This window comes from Notolepis coatsorum (genome assembly GCF_963971535.1).
Source record: "Notolepis coatsorum genome assembly, chromosome: 5".
Classification (NCBI taxonomy): domain Eukaryota; kingdom Metazoa; phylum Chordata; class Actinopteri; order Aulopiformes; family Paralepididae; genus Notolepis; species Notolepis coatsorum.
Window position 1 is genome coordinate 150122188 of NC_140169.1, and position 15830 is coordinate 150138017.

The 15830-nt window shown below is 47.4% G+C and overlaps 1 protein-coding gene and 1 long non-coding RNA gene across 2 annotated transcripts in view; one reads left to right on the forward strand and one right to left on the reverse strand.

Annotated features, from left to right (window-relative positions):
* LOC311228980 (FERM, ARHGEF and pleckstrin domain-containing protein 1-like) overlaps nucleotides 1-15830 on the forward strand; it is a 313058-nt gene that overhangs the window by 132033 nt on the left and 165195 nt on the right.
* On the reverse strand, nucleotides 4416-6642 carry LOC311228981. The gene is made up of 3 exons (XR_014619716.1): nucleotides 6506-6642; nucleotides 6257-6366; nucleotides 4416-6013 (listed from the first exon to the last, which is right to left on the reverse strand). It is a non-coding gene; the product is annotated as an uncharacterized lncRNA (long non-coding RNA).

The window sequence follows — 15830 nt, forward strand, 5'->3', positions numbered from 1 at the left end:
TTCTGTTAAAGCTTAAGCTAAGCTTGTAGTACTTTATAATACATTGTTTGTAGCACTCTGCTCCATGTTGACTATGTTAAATAAAGCCACATAAATAATAAACATTTGATATAATGTATGTTTTTTTTTTACCTTAGTGATTCATTTTACACATAATTTTTACATAAATTGTGGTAATAACATTTATTAAAAGCAACAAAAGATTTGAGGAGCTGCTTGGAGCCAAACAAGCGGGAATTCCCATCATTAGAAGAAGAACAAATTAAATGAAAATATTCTATACATGTATACATCATGGTTTCTTATAGGGATGCTCGATATTGGCTTTTTTACCGATATACCGATATTGTCCAACTCTTAATTTCCGATATCAACCGATACCGATATATGCAGGGTTTCCCCCCCCAAAAAACTGAATAATTTCAGGTAATTAACATTACATATCTCTTGTTGTGGAATTAACACAACATTATGCATACTTTTGACAATAAATAAAATCAGAATTTGTTCTTACTTGCTTGCCTGGGTAAATAAAGGTTATAGAAATGTAAAAAAAAGCACAAAAAAAAATTTGAAAACGGATACCGATATTTTCCGATATCACATTTGAATGCCAATATCGGCCGATAATATCGGACATCCCTAGTTTCCTCCTTCCCCTAAAATGTATGTGTGAACCCGGGGGGCTGGGAGGGGGGTTAAGAAGCGACCTGGGCCGTCTCGCAGCCACAGGACCGTCAGAACAGAGGAAGAGACCGTCACAGCTGCCAGCAGGCAGGCTACACAGTACATGACTATACTGACGGACCATCTATATACTGAAAAGACACTTTTTCATGCCACTGTGGGAATTTGTTTGAACTGCTGATGTGAATGTCTCTTTCCTCTGAACTTGTCACAAAAAAAAAGAGAGAGAAACTCAATCTAATCACGGACCCTTTGTTCCCAGTCTCTCTCTGCATTGAAGCCTATTATATGGGCACAGGAAGCGTGCCCCCCCCCCCCCCTCGCGCCTACACCCCCGAGGAGAGGTTTGGTGTGCACTGGGCCGGTTCCAGGGATTAAAGCAAAACAAATTCTCCTGACTGAACTTTTTTTCAGGCCAAGTCATATTCTTATTTTAACCTCCACTGTATTTTTTTTAATAGCGTTAGCGTTTTAAGGGAGCCTACTTGTAGAGCCTACTGTCCTGACTGTGACTATAGACACTACTGTTGTGGTTGTTGTGCCAGGCAGGGAGGCTGTGTGCTGGAGAGCGTGAATGCAAGCTTCTGATTGATGGCGAGCTAGCACCCTTTTCCCATTACTTTGAACCATTGTGTTAGTTTGAACAAACTAGAGATGTTCCGATACCATTTTTTGGGTATCGGCCGATACCGATACTGATCCGATACCAGTGCATACATTAAAATATATATTTTTTTAAATATAAATTATACAAACTTTTTTTTCTTTACAGCTACTGTTTTATACTGTTTTTTTTTTAGTAATAACTATAAAGTAATGGTATTTATTCAACAACAGGTGATTGTATAGATTAGTATTAGTATCATTAATTGACAACTATCTCAATGAGTTCACCCACGGAATGGTTGTTGGGACATTGATTCCGCACGGACGTTATATGTTGTTGCACTCCAGAAGGCTCCGGTAACTTCAGTTAGTAGATTGATTGATTGATTGATTGAAAAGTTTATTAACAGATTGCAGAATGGGTACAGTACAGTACAGCTCAATACATACAATTGTTAAGGGGATGCAGACCAGAGAAAGACTTTCGACTTGTTTACATCAGGGTCCCCCATTTTCAATTCATCATAACATATATGACATACATGACATACAGATAGACAGTACTGCTACATCTATACATTTATGACATATCAGATTTGCAAATACAGTACTGTTTGTGATACAAAAGTGTCCAGAAAAGGAGTGTATATACATTTGGCATAGAAACTGTACATTGGAGGAGGTTGGTTGGGTGGGGTGGGGTTGGGTGGGTTGGGAGCAGAGGCTCTGTTGTGATTTTTGCACAATAAATATTCAACATTCTCTTTTGAGACTCCGCCTCAGACTCTTATCATTTGGCACTAAAAGCTAAACATTGCCACCGATATGGCTGTCCGCAACATGTCATTAATTGTGTGCGAGAGGTCGATCAGTGACCACGTTAGCGTGAGCTAGGTTAGCATGAGCTAACGTTAGATGGAAATAAGACCATATAACGTTACTGGTGAAAAAGTGATTTACCTTGGAATACTCCTGTGCCAACTGCTGTACTTTGCTTGCAGGTCTGCAACCATTATTGCTGGATTATGAATAGACCCAACTTTAGCCAAGGTAACGTTAAAGCTAAAACTAGCTTTTCGGTTAGCTCTACAGCTAATGCTAATAACACCAGCAAGCGAACCCATCAGAGCTCCCCGTCAGACTGCTGTCGGGACGATGCCATTTAAGAAAGTATCTGCTGTTAAAATGACAAACGGCATTGACAATTTAATTCGCGGTTGATTTAAAAACATTTGTTTTATAATGCTCACTCAGCAGACCGCACGTGTTGTTGATAAATTACGTCATATGGTATCGGAGTGCAGAATTAGAGGGTAATCCTGTCTCTCGAGTCGCTGAGTGACAATGACTGCTTGGCGCGATAAAAATGCCCTTTTTCATGATATTTGGCGCCTCTGATTGGCTCAATTTTGTTTCAATCTGTATGCATCTACAAATCATATTATACCAAGGTAGCCAATTCCGTCAGACTGCGAATCAAATTGACGGATCTTCCAATCAAATTGACGGAAATCAGTCTGGAGACGGAACGCTTTAATGCCTGCGGTTCACATAGGGTGAAGTGGACCATACCACTGTGTCCCGGAGGGGGGGAGACGGCGGAAAAGGAACGCCTTTAATTACACCCGACCTGACGGAGGGGGTTAAGAAACGGAGGAGGAGGAGGAGGAGGGAGGGAGGGAGGGAGGGAGGGAGGGAGGGAGGGAGGGAGGGAGGGAGGGAGGGAGGGAGGGAGGGAGGGAGGGAGGGAGGGAGGGAGGGAGGGAGGAAGGAAGGAAGGAAGGAAGGAAGGAAGGAAGGAAGGAAGGAAGGAAGGAAGGAAGGAAGGAAGGAAGGAAGGAAGGAAGGAAGGAAGGAAGGAAGGAAGGAAGGAAGGAGGGAGGGAGGCTGTAAGCTGTAAGCCGTAGGCCGTAGGCCATAACTAGAAGCCCAGGCAGACATGTGGCGCAGCCATGCTGTCATCTTTATTTACCTCACCACGCGGAGGTCAGCGTAGCGACTAGAGCAGCCTGGGCTACACATGTTAAACAGCCCCATCGTGTCTATCAGACCGTGTTCAGACAAGACGAGCCCCGGACAGCCCCCTCGCCTCCTGCCCTGCCACTCCCTCGCCTGCCACACCTCTCCTGCCACTCCCTCGCCTGCCACCCCTCTCCTGTCACCCCCTCTCCTGTCACCCCCTCTCCTGTCACCCCCTCTCCTGCCACCCCCTCTCTTGCCACCCCCTCTCCTGCCACCCCCTCGCCTGCCACCCCCCCGCACCCTCGCCTGCCACACCTCTCCTGCCACACCCTCTCCTGCCACCCCCTCTCCTGCCACCCCCTCTCCTGCCACGCCCTCTCCTGCCACCCCCTCTCCTGCCACACCCTCTCCTGTCACCCCATCTCCTGTCACCCCACAACTGGGATTGTTCTGAAGCAAATAAGTCAACACGTGACGTGAATGCATAGGGGAATAGGAGCCAGTGTTTTAATGCAACTGATCTCCATTTAGACAGTTATTAAGTATAGATACATGATAGAAACAGCATAGATACAGTATAGATACAGTATAGATACAGCATAGAAACAGCATAGATACAGCATAGATACAGTATAGATACAGCATAGATACAGTATAGATGCATGATAGATACAGTATAGATACAGGAATGGGGGAGATGGTAGAAGTCCACTGCAGCATCAGTGAAGGACATGTGTGCAGGTCGGGGGGGGGGGGGGGGGGGGCATTGTCCACAGGAGCAGGACTGGGGGAGGGGAGGGGGGGGGGGGGGGCATTGTCCACAGGAGCAGGACTGGGGGGGGGGGGGCATTGTCCACATGTGCAGGACTGGGGGGGGGGACTGTTGAGCGGCGTGACCTTTGGAAAGGGGAGGAGCCCCGCGGCGAGGGAACCAGGAAATTATATATGTACTGTGTGTGTGTGCGTGTATGTGTATGTGTGTATGTGTGTGTGTGTGTGGCATGATGCGACATTCACACTCCAGCATGTATGCATGAACAGAAAAACAAATCAGCATTTATTCTTATGAGAGATATTTTTTTACAAATATGTTTATTGTTTTCTTTTATAAACACACAAAACATTTAACAGAAAAACAGACAAGTATGTACAGACACCAAGACAACGGCTCATACACAGCTTTTACAAGTTATGCAAAGATATAGCAACGATGACATTTAAGGGGTCAGCTCCCAGCCGACGACTGAAATAGCCCCTGCAGCGGCGTACAGCAGCGTCAGAATAAAACAGTACGGGCCTACAGGGAGGATAAGCACAGTGGCGGACAGCGCAGGTCCAATATGAGCTAAATATACCGACGGTATTTCTGAAATTATCCTTAGAGAACCCTAACAAATGTAAATATTAATGTTTAAGTTATTATCACGATATCAAACAATGCATTCCTCACCTATTAAGTCTGTCATTATGCTTGTGTCGACCCCGTAAATTGCATGCTAAAGTGTTTACAGTAACCATTCACTTGCACACAATTCTGTATTCTATTCTATTCCCTGTCGCTTCTGAGGGACACGTTTTGTTCTAATTGGTGCCAGAAACGTACTAAGAACCTCGTACTCCTGCCTGTGGTGTATTCTCTCTTTAGGGAACGAGGCGTTAGATTGCTGTTGGATCGCTAATGTGCAGCAGTCAGTGGGCAGCTGTGTGTGTGTGTGTGTGTGTGTGTGTGTGTGTGTGTGTGTGTGTGTGTGTGTGTGTGTGTTTGCGTGCGTGTGTGTGTGTATGGGGGGCGGGGGGGGCATGCAGAGAGCGTTTTGGCTGGTGGCCTCCCTGTGGTCAGTCGTCCTGTCCTCCACCATATGTAAACAGCTGGTCCTCAGTGGCTGGCTGCCCTCTGCACCACATGGCCTTGAGAGCCTACCCGCTGCTGACAATTTTGTAATTTTCTGTAATATTAGACTTGTTTTTAAATGTTGTATCACAATCATGTATCAACATTATTTCCTGGACTGGTGGTTAGACGTTGGAGCTCTAGCAGAGAAAATAATGGTGACTGTACTGTTCCCATGATGTGCAAGAGTTTGTTTGGACAGTCGGCCTTCTCCGTTAACTAACGGGGCAAACTCATGGAACTCTCTGCCTACTGGCTTAAAACTGGAGTCCAATGCCAACGTCTTCAGCAGAGGACTCAAGGTACGGCTGAAATCAAAGCAGCAGTGTTCACATATGTAGACGCGGACTGATTTTGTTGTTTTCATCATGGACTCTTGCTCTGGTAACTATTTGTTCTGATTTTAATTCTGTATTTTACTGTTAATTTTATAATTCTTTTTAGAAAAGCCTCAATGGACTAGTGTTGAAAACTAGCACTTGTGCTATTGTAACCTACTGTAATTCAACACTATCAGTTCTTCCTGCAGTGGTACAACTATCAACTATAGGTTCAAGGAGACTGGCTCTAAGAAAAAATACACAGGCACCGTGATCTACGTTTTACCTTTTATATAACTTAAAAGGGTTCACCAGGTTCAGTACATATTACAACATCATAGCTTCCATGCAATGGTCCACATTTATAGAAAATAATAAATGAAATAAAAAGGGTACCCAATAAAGTCTGTTTTGAGTGCACTCAATTAAACAAAAAGGGAACGTCACCAGCCGACCGTTGGGTGATGGTGAGTGGAGAAGGTCAATGAAGAAGACCACTTCAGTTGATGCAGATCCGTGTTCACTGAAGGGGGTAACAAAAACCAATCTGCACAGAATTGTACAGGCCATCAATAGATTAGCATCATATACTGTAATTATATACCATTAGGCTATACAGTTATTTACTGGAACTCACATTATGGCAGGTTTCACATGCATAGCACAGCCTTGCACCATAGCAGTCAACACTAACAATGTATGGCTCAATAACCACAATAACAACCACATTGTAACTCAGAAACAACAATATGCAGCTTGAGTTAGCTAGCGAGTTGACTTACTAACTCACCAGGATTCTTCCATTTGTTTATCAGTCTTTCAATTGGCAATGGTTTCTCTTCCAATTCGGTCTTCAAGTCAGCTAGTCTTTTCTTCTCTCTTTCTTGTCCAGTTCCAGCACTGTTATGTCAGTGAACAGAATCACTGTGTTAACATTCTCCTTTCATCCAATATCCTGACTGGTTTTTGATTACACACTGTAGCTCCATATTAGCAATGAGTAGGAAATGCTAGCTAGCATGAACACCGTATGACTCACCGGAATCCTCTCTTTATCCTCTATCTTTCATCTTCTGTCCAAGTAGTTATTCTGTCCAAGTAGTTCTGTTCAATTATACCGTTTTGTCACTTTTCTAGTATTCTCCAACTGCTCCAATAGTCTGTCTCTAGCTTGCAGCCAGGAACAGTTTTCAACACGCTGCTCACAAGCAGGCTGCACCACGTAAATCTCAGGGGAGCGTCAACAAATTACACTCTTCCAGGGAGCGTCAACAAATTACACTCTTCCAGGGAGCGTCAACAAATTACACTCCCCCAGGGAGCGTCACCCAATTCACAGTCCATAATGAATGTTTCAGCTAGACAAGAAAATAGCATGGGCTACACTATAAACAAGCAAAACACCACATCTGGTCTGTCCACTGTGGCTGGTCCAATATAGCTGTGGTGTCCATTTTAAATAAACGTTTTCATTCATTCAAGTACTGTGGCCTGCTATGGGTGCAGTATTGGACTGTGCCTGGCCTGCTATGGGTGCAGTTATGTAACACATTCTACAGATATAGACATTGAAGCCGCAGTGAAAGGTGTTGGTTATGTAACGTCTGGTCTATTTTAGAGGAGAACCTTCGCCTGACGTGTGGGGAAAGGAAATAGGCTCCACGTCGAAACTCTAGACGACACGCTCTGCAGTGCGACTTGAGCCGCGAGCCGTGGTGCCGCTCTGACCTCTCTGACCTCTGGCCGTGGTACCGCTTTGACCTCTGGCCGCGGTGCCACTCTGACCCGTCAACCAGCGGCGCCCAAATGTACAGCGAGTGGCGCAGGTAGGCGGCATGTCCGCGGCCAGAGGTCAGAGGTCAAACACTGAGCAGGTTCTGTTTGTGTGGGAGAGGGAACGTGTTAGGTTTATGTGGGAGAGGGAACGTGTTAGGTTTGTGTGGGAGAGGGAACGTGTTAGGTAGGGCTGTCTTAAATACTTCGAAGCTTCGTTCGATGGTCATGGGATTCGAATATGGAAAAAAAATGCGATTATGTAAAAAAAGAAATTGTTTAATAAAAATACGCTTTATTTTATTTTTAATTTTTTTTAATCAACTCTGCCTCTCTTTGTTAACTACAACAATCAATGCTGTTTGTTATTTAAGATGAGGTCGCACTGACAGATTTGTGTTCATTGTGCTGCTTTTATAAAGCCTCAAATGACGGCTTACAATATTTCATGGAAGCAAAGTGTTTTGTTTGTCTAAGATTTAAAAAGGTTTAAACTTTACAGCACTGACAAAGTTGAACAAAGTGCTGAGAGAGAGAGAGAGAGAGAGAGAGAGAGAGAGAGAGAGAGAGAGAGAGAGAGAGAGAGAGAGAATGTGTAAGGATGAGTGTATTGATCATAGGTTTCCTCCAGTGTAAGGATGAGTGTATTGATCATAGGTTTCCACCAGTGTAAGGATGAGTGTATTGATCATAGGTTTCCACCAGTGTAAGGATGAGTGTATTGATCATAGGTTTCCACCAGTGTAAGGATCAGTGTATTGATCATAGGTTTCCACCAGTGTAAGGATGAGTGTATTGATCATAGGTTTCCCCCAGTGTAAGGATGAGTGTATTGATCATAGGTTTCCCCCAGTGTAAGGATGAGTGTATTGATCATAGGTTCTATATCATACTGGCTGCCGCTCAGCGTCATTTGCACTAACCTCACTTCGTGCATATGCACTGAATAAAAATCCACAATGTACCTTTACATACCAACATCCGTCTGGCCACACCCCTATCCGCTACCTTCATAAGCAGGTGTGTGGTCACCTACTCGCCTCCTTCTTCACTTTCACCACAAGGAAGTGCCTGTTGTATACATCACTTGACGAGGTTGTTTTAGCTGAAGAAAGTTGAGTTACGTGTTTAAATTTTTTCTTGCTTTTTTCTTTCTCTCATAAACTTTAAAAAGAAAAAAGCTAAGTCATAATGTTTACCTCGGAGGGTCGCGCTAGCAACGTTGCCCTTCACCAGCGGTTCTCCATTGCCTCCTCTGTCGTGCGTCTTGGAGCGGGGTTGAGGCCTCTTTCGTGGTCGGCAGCCGCGCCCGGTAGGCGTCCGATAGATAGTTTGCCTCTCCAAGGAGCTGGTGCACCTGCGCCGTCTCCTGTGCGATGGCCTGGTTCCGGCTCTGGTTCCTTTGCCTCCGGAGAGTCGTCCGCTGTTGGGCGGCCGGCTCCTCTGGTGGCGGAGGATTTGAGACGCAAACCTTTTGCGTCGGCTCGCTCCCGTCGTAAGATGGAGGCTTGTAGACGCGAACGGCCTGGTTTTGGTGAGTTACTGGAGCCCGAAGGAGGATGCGTCTGATTCTCCATGGCCGATGGAAACAGAGGACTACATGGTAGAAGCGGACGGGTTCTTGTTCGACGCCCCGGTGGAGACATGTCCGCCGCCCGTCCAGGTAACACTGGAGGGGGGTGATAGGTCTCCTTGGGGTTCCTCATACGCGGATGTTGGGTTAGAACCTCCGACTCGGCGGCGGGATGCCCTGCTATCAGCCACATCAGAATGTGGCTCTGTAACCAGTAGTCTGCTGCATGTGAGGGACGCGAGCTCGGTGGGGGAAAGTATGCAGGGGGAACTGCGTGCTTTGTTCCCCGAGCTCATGGCGGCGGCGGCAGTCGCAAACTGCCTGTTCCTGTTCTTGATGATCTCATAGGTCATCTATGGCAACGCCGTCCTGTGAGAGAGATGGGCGTTGTCTGTCCATTTTTCCCCTCGATGGAGGCCTACGTCCGTCAGGGACAGGTGGTCTCCCACATCATGGGCCTCACCCCCGCCTACGTGCGAGTCACGAGGGTGGTGGGTTTGGTAGACGGCATGAAGGAGGGGGTGCCTCGGCTTGATAGGCCGATGGCAGCTCTCCTTTGTCCTGAGGTGGTGTGGGAGCCGTTACGGAAGCCGGTTCCCCAAGGGAAATCGGCGAGGCGGTTGGCTTACTGGAGTGACCAGTCATTTATCTCCTCGACTCAATCTCTGGCTGCCACTTCTAACATCACGCAGCTGACGAGATTCATGTCCGGGATACTGACGGGCGGTACGGAGCTGACCGATTTGCAACATGATCAGCTCGCCCAGTCGGCATGAGCCATCCTGCATCTGATCCAGCCGCAGGCCATCGCCGCTGGGAAAGTACGCGCCCTGGCCACTCTAGTCCAGCGCCACCTTTGGCTGGAGCAGGCGCGTGTGCCGGAAAGGAAGAGGACTCCACTTCTGACGGCACCCCTCTCCGATGCTGGACTTTTCGGGTCGGCACTGCAGTTGATGACCTCGACCTGCAGGGAGATGCAGGAGGAGCGTTCCGTGCTCCAGCCTCATTTTCCACCGCCCGATGTCGCCAGTGGAGTCAGACGGCAGGCTCGTCGTCGGGGTTCCGCCGCCGTAGCCGCCGCTGCTACCACCGCCACTGCTGGACCTTCGGCAAAGAACGCCAGGAGGAAAGAGGGCGCCTCCGCAACTGCAGCCGGCCCATCTACGCCCGGAGGTGACGGTAGGGATCGTCGTGACCAGCCTCCTATCCTTTACCGTCCCTCCGGGGCTCCCCAGGGTGGCAAGTCCCGAGCGGCTCGTGGCAGGCATCGCTGAAAATGACTTTTCCCCCTCTTTGGTCCCCCCTGTTCCCTTCCCGGCCCAAACATATGATTTTGATTATGAGAAATAAAAAGTCCCTCCTGGGAGGGACTGTATTTTTTGTTACAAACTGTGTGTTTATTCACTAACATATGTGACCCGCCGTGACCAAACCCGATTTGATGCGCAAGGGGGGAGGTGCTCTGAAATGAACAAAATGTCTTGCTGTCCAGAAAATCCCAAAAATCGAAATCTTGATTTTTTTTACATATTTGAATTGTCATTAATCTGTTCCCTTATTTGCCCTTAGTTGCAAACTTAAATACAACTTGTAAATGAGGTAATTATTGTTATAATAGTTCCACAAATTTTCTTTCACATGAGGAGAAAAAACTACACGAGCGGGCTGTGGGCCTGTCCAGGTAGCAAGTACTTGTACTTAATAGGTGTTAACACACAGACGTCATTATTTAGCTCTCCTTTCTCAGAGAGAGAATAACACACTATTAATACACTATCTTAATGTTATAAGTTATAAGCAACGTAACGCAGTGTCTAAAAAAAGATAAAAAAAAGAGGCCTTGACCCGTTATAAAACGCATGTTTTAACTTAATTAAAAACCATTAAAACACAGTTAGAATTTTATGAGCGAACGAATTTCGTTAGGGTGCATTTTTTCCAACCTAATGGGTAAATACATCTAAATAACACTGTTGAAAGCTTGGCTGTGTCGACGTTACAAATGTCCAATCGCGCGGCTTGATGCTGCTGCTGCTGCTGCAGCGCGAGGCTGGAGAGATGTTGTAACCCTTTCACTGCCACACTACAGAAGCGCTTAGTAACGCTTCGCCTCAAAGCCGTTTCTGGCCGAATTAGTCATCGAATCTTAAATTTTTTTTTAATTCTTATTCAGAGGTATTTCGTCGCGATTTCATAATTTGTAATGTGGCAGCGAAATGTGTAGAAATATGGTAAAAAAAACTATTTATCCGTTTTTTTATCCGTCACTACCACACTACAGAAGGTTAACCTTTCACTACCACACTACAGAAGGTTAACCTAGTTGTTGTGTCTTTCACTACCACACTACATGTATTTACATCTAAATGCTTATTGGTCAGGCGGTGACGTCATTAAGTTGATGCCATTGATGGATGGGTATTAAACAGAGAGCAGGCAGTGCATGCTTGACAGTCACCATGGAACCCACAGCGAGGGCAGTTGCCAAGGCATTAAACCGGTTTGCTCACTTCGGAGCACACTGTGTTGAAGATGAACGCGCTTTAGGAACATTCATCGCGGATTTCTTTGTGCAGAATAAAAATCCAAAAAGAAACTCAGATTCTGGTTCAGAAGAAGAAGACAACGCAGACGTTATGCGGGCTATAATCACTGACAGCAACGCTGAAGAGCCAGATGATGGTGACAACACTAACGGATTTGGAGACGAGTTAGAGGCAGATGATGGTGATGGTGACAACACTAACGGATTTGAAGACGAGGCAGAGCCAGATGATGGTGACAACACACCTAACGGATTTGGAGACAAGGTAGAACATGTAATGTGCTTTGTGGAAGTTGAATCTGACGAGAGCCACGAACGCGAAATGGAAAGACTTTTACGATTCACTACTGTAACTGAGGGGTACAATTCCCTGACTGTATTGATAAGTATGGTATCATTAAACCACTACCGCTTTATGTACTTTAATTACTGGCCATACAGTACATGATATATAAATATGATGAACACTTCCCACAATGAATCGGTTCCACACAAAGGTGTAATCAAGTATTTATTGCAGCAAAAGGTACATAATATACTTCTCTGTATTTTACTTTGGATGCGCTTATAAGGCAAAGGAATGTGCGTAGGCAAATCAATAATGAATGTCCATTCTCTGGTTACGCAGGAGGTAATTATACAACCTGAATCTTAGGGAATTATATCTATGGTACACTAGTAATATATAGCGGGAGATACTGGAAGGGTCCCCCCGGTTGTAAGCCAGCAGGGGTAGAGGATCTGTCGGTAGTAGAGAGTCTGGTCAACGATGACTAAGGAGACTCCAAGTACAGGAGACGGTGCAATAGTCTCTTGATCCACAGACGAATACAGCTGTTCTCCGTAGACTGTAGCTCCACAGTGAAGAAAGCTAGCCGGCCTCAGGCTCTCTGAGGCGCAGACTCGACTGGTCTCCTCACAGGGTAAATCCAACACGTCTAGGCGTCGGCGATTCTCCGCTCCATAAATCACAGGACCAAAACAAATATAATCCAGCCGCAAAGGGCTATGTAGTCGTCGGGTAGATTAATCCAGTGTACATGTCCACACGGTTCTCGTCTAGGTCTCCTCGGGTGAAAGCGCCATGAAAGCAGCCCAGCCTGGATAAGCACTCTAGCTGATACGAGGAAGCGTTGGTGATGCTGGTCACTGTAGAACTTTAGCCGCACGATACACTATACACAAATAGACTATTACTGACTTAATAGAAATATGTCGCACTCGACGGTATAGCGCCAAACTCTGACAATTCAGTTATTAATTCGCACGCGGTCTCAATGCTCTATTTTGGGGCCAAACAGGCCATACTTCACCGCACGGAGTATCGTGGGTGAGGCTTCAACTTATTGGGTAACTCTACTTCTGTATTCACCTGCGCCATATTTATATGCACGGCGAACAATCTAGTGCCAACCTCATTTCTGTCTCGTATCCCTGGGCAAGGCCGGGCATGTACAGACATGTCTTGACGGTGGCCTTGAACCTGACTCTGGAGGCATGGCCCCGGCGCCTGTGGACCGCTGTCCAATAGGAGAATGAAACATCATGGTCCGTACTAGGCTAAAGGGATATTCCGTGTATATGTACAAGGAATATACAAGGGATATCAAACGATATACAAATACTATGCAATATATATCAATCAATAAATATATATATTCGGTTTAATCTGATCCTTTGTAACAGCCGCCTCCTAATTAGTCCCACCTAATTAGCTAAGCAGAGACAGATTAACCGCACTGTCCACTACTCAATGTCTGTTGTGAGGGGTCGGGCAGTTCACAAAGTCATGGGGTCATGGTCGTCATCGATAGTATCGGGGAGCCTTGGCAGTTCTATTAGCCTCGCCACGGGTCGGGTGTAGATCCGTCCTTGGACGAGCACTTCGGCTACTCGGACCTTTCCGTCGGCACCGGTGATCACTTTGCTTACGCGGCCAGCCGGCCACATAGCTCGGGGTAGTGACTGGTCGATAATCATGACGACTGTTCCTTCTGTCAAATTGTCTCTCTCTTTCACCCATTTTCTGGTGGGTCTGTAGAGACGGTAGATAGTGGAGTAGGAAGCTGTTCCAAAACTTGTCAGCCAATACTTGACTGTACCTCCACATTCTTCGGCCGTTCGCTTCTTCAGGCCTGTACATTGTCTGTGGTAGCACAGGGTCCAGCCGCCCCATCAAGAGTGTGTTGGGGGTGACTGGGTCGACATCTGCTACATCACTTGAGACGTAACCGAGGGGCTTTGAGTTCAATACTCCCTCGATCTCCGTGAGGACTGTCATTAGGACTTCTTCCGCCACGGTCTGGGCCCCAAGCACGGCGTACAGGGCTGTCTTTATTGAACGTACTTCTCGTTCCCAAGTTCCACCGAAGTGAGGTGCGTTCGGGGGATTAAACTGGAAGTCAATCTGGGATGGAGCGAGGTGGGTCTTAAGTTCTGGGCCCATAGCTTGGAAGCTCTCTCTCAGCTCTCTTTCTCCGCCTTTGAAGTTTGTCCCGTGATCAGACAATAATATAGACGGTTTGCCTTTCCGCGATGTGAATCTTCGGAAGGCCATAAGGAATGAGTCTGTGCTCATGGTTGGAAGGAGTTCTATATGCATCGCTCGGGTGGTCATGCATTTGAATACAATACCCCACCGCTTCTCAGTTCCTCTTCCTTTCTTTATATACAGCGGGCCGAAACAGTCCATACCGGTGGAGTGAAAAGGCTTGTCGCCGAGTCGGAGGCGACAGGGAGGTAGGTCAGCCATCCGGGGTATACTGGGCTGCGCTCGCCACTTACGACAGTCTAGACAGGTTCGCTGGAAGCGCTGCACTGCTTCTCTCCCTTGCAGTATCCAATAACGACGTCTGATCTCCGCAAAGACTCTCTCTGCCCCGGCGTGATGCACATCCTCGTCGTATTTCTTTATGATCAGCTCTGTGACCTTGTGTCGGCTGTTTAAGACTATCGGGTACTTGACGTCATCCGGTAAGTCTGGAGCTCTCCGCAGACGACCACCCACTCTGATGAGACCATGGGCGTCGCTCTCGGGGGCTAGGTGGAGCAGTCTGCTGTCTGATGGGACGGGCTTTGCTCCCTGTAGACAGTCTAGCTCATCGGGGAACGAGTCTCTCTGGGCTCGTTGTAGTAGAAGAAGTTCTGCTTCTTCGTAGTCAGCTGCTGTAATGTCAGTAGTGAGCTGAACCTCTGGGTGGTGCCACAGGAATGTCTTTAGCTGCGCACTCTCTAGGGTGAGGCAATCGTCTATGTCGGGGTCTGTGGAGACGAGTGTGTTCAATCCACAGAACATAGATTTCTTGTTTTCGGCCTCCTCTTTACTCGCTTCCCGTGGGGTGGGTGTAGGCCACTCTTCTTCCGGGAGCTTGAGGAACTCTGGCCCGTCACTGTATAGGTTGTGACGGGTGAGGTCATCCAGGGACATTCCCCGGGTGATGACGTCAGCTGGGTTGTGTTTTGTGTCCACATACCTCCAGCTTGCTACTTCTGTTAAATCTTGAATCTCTGTGACTCTGACTCCCACGAAGACCTTGTATCTGCACGAATCAGACCGGATCCATGTGAGTACTGTCGTGGAGTCTGACCACAAGATTGTTCTTTGCACCGGAATGGTGAGTTCACGTTGGATTAACGTGGCGAGTTGCGCTCCTGCTAGGGCTGCGCAGAGCTCTAGACGCGGGATAGATTGTTGCTTTCGTGGGGCTATTCTTGAGCGAGCCAGGATGAAAGCAGTATGTATTTCTCCTCCCTCCTCTCGGGCACGCAAGTAGGCCACCGAACCGTAGGCTACTTCGGAGGCGTCGCTGAAGACGTGCAGGTCCATCTGGCACGTCTCCGGCCTCACTGTGGGTGGGAAGTAGCTGCGGCGTATGTTGACACCTGGGAGTGAGCTGAGTTCCGTCTCCCACTCTCTCCATGTGGATGCAAGGTGTTCGGGTATGGGGTCGTCCCAGCCCTGGTCCTTGTCCCATAACGCTCTTACAATCATCTTTGCCCTGGTGGTGTAAGGTAGAATACATCCCAACGGGTCATATTGTCTGGCGAGTGTTCTGTATACACTCCGTCTGGTGGTCGGTAGTGCAGTCGACCTTCCCTGCTCCTTGGTCAGGGGTGTGTGTTTATAATGGAGCGAGTCTGTTTTGAAGCGCCAGACTAGTCCTAATGTCATTTCTTGGGCTTCTCCTGGGATGGTCGCCATCCAGGTCTCGCTGCTTGCTGCCTTGTCCTCGGGGGAGAGGCTGCGCAATACTTGCGGGTCGCTGCTGGCCCACTGCCTGAGATCAAAGCCGCCTTTGATCAGGGAGGCGCGGAGCTTGAGTAGAAGGGCCTCGGCTTCTTCTGGCATCGAGACGCTTTGCAGACAGTTGTCCACGTAGAAACTATTTCCTACACTTTGTCGGACCACTGACGATTAACGGGGCTACCGTGGACAGGGTGAGCAGCTTCAAGTACCTGGGGGTCCACATCTCA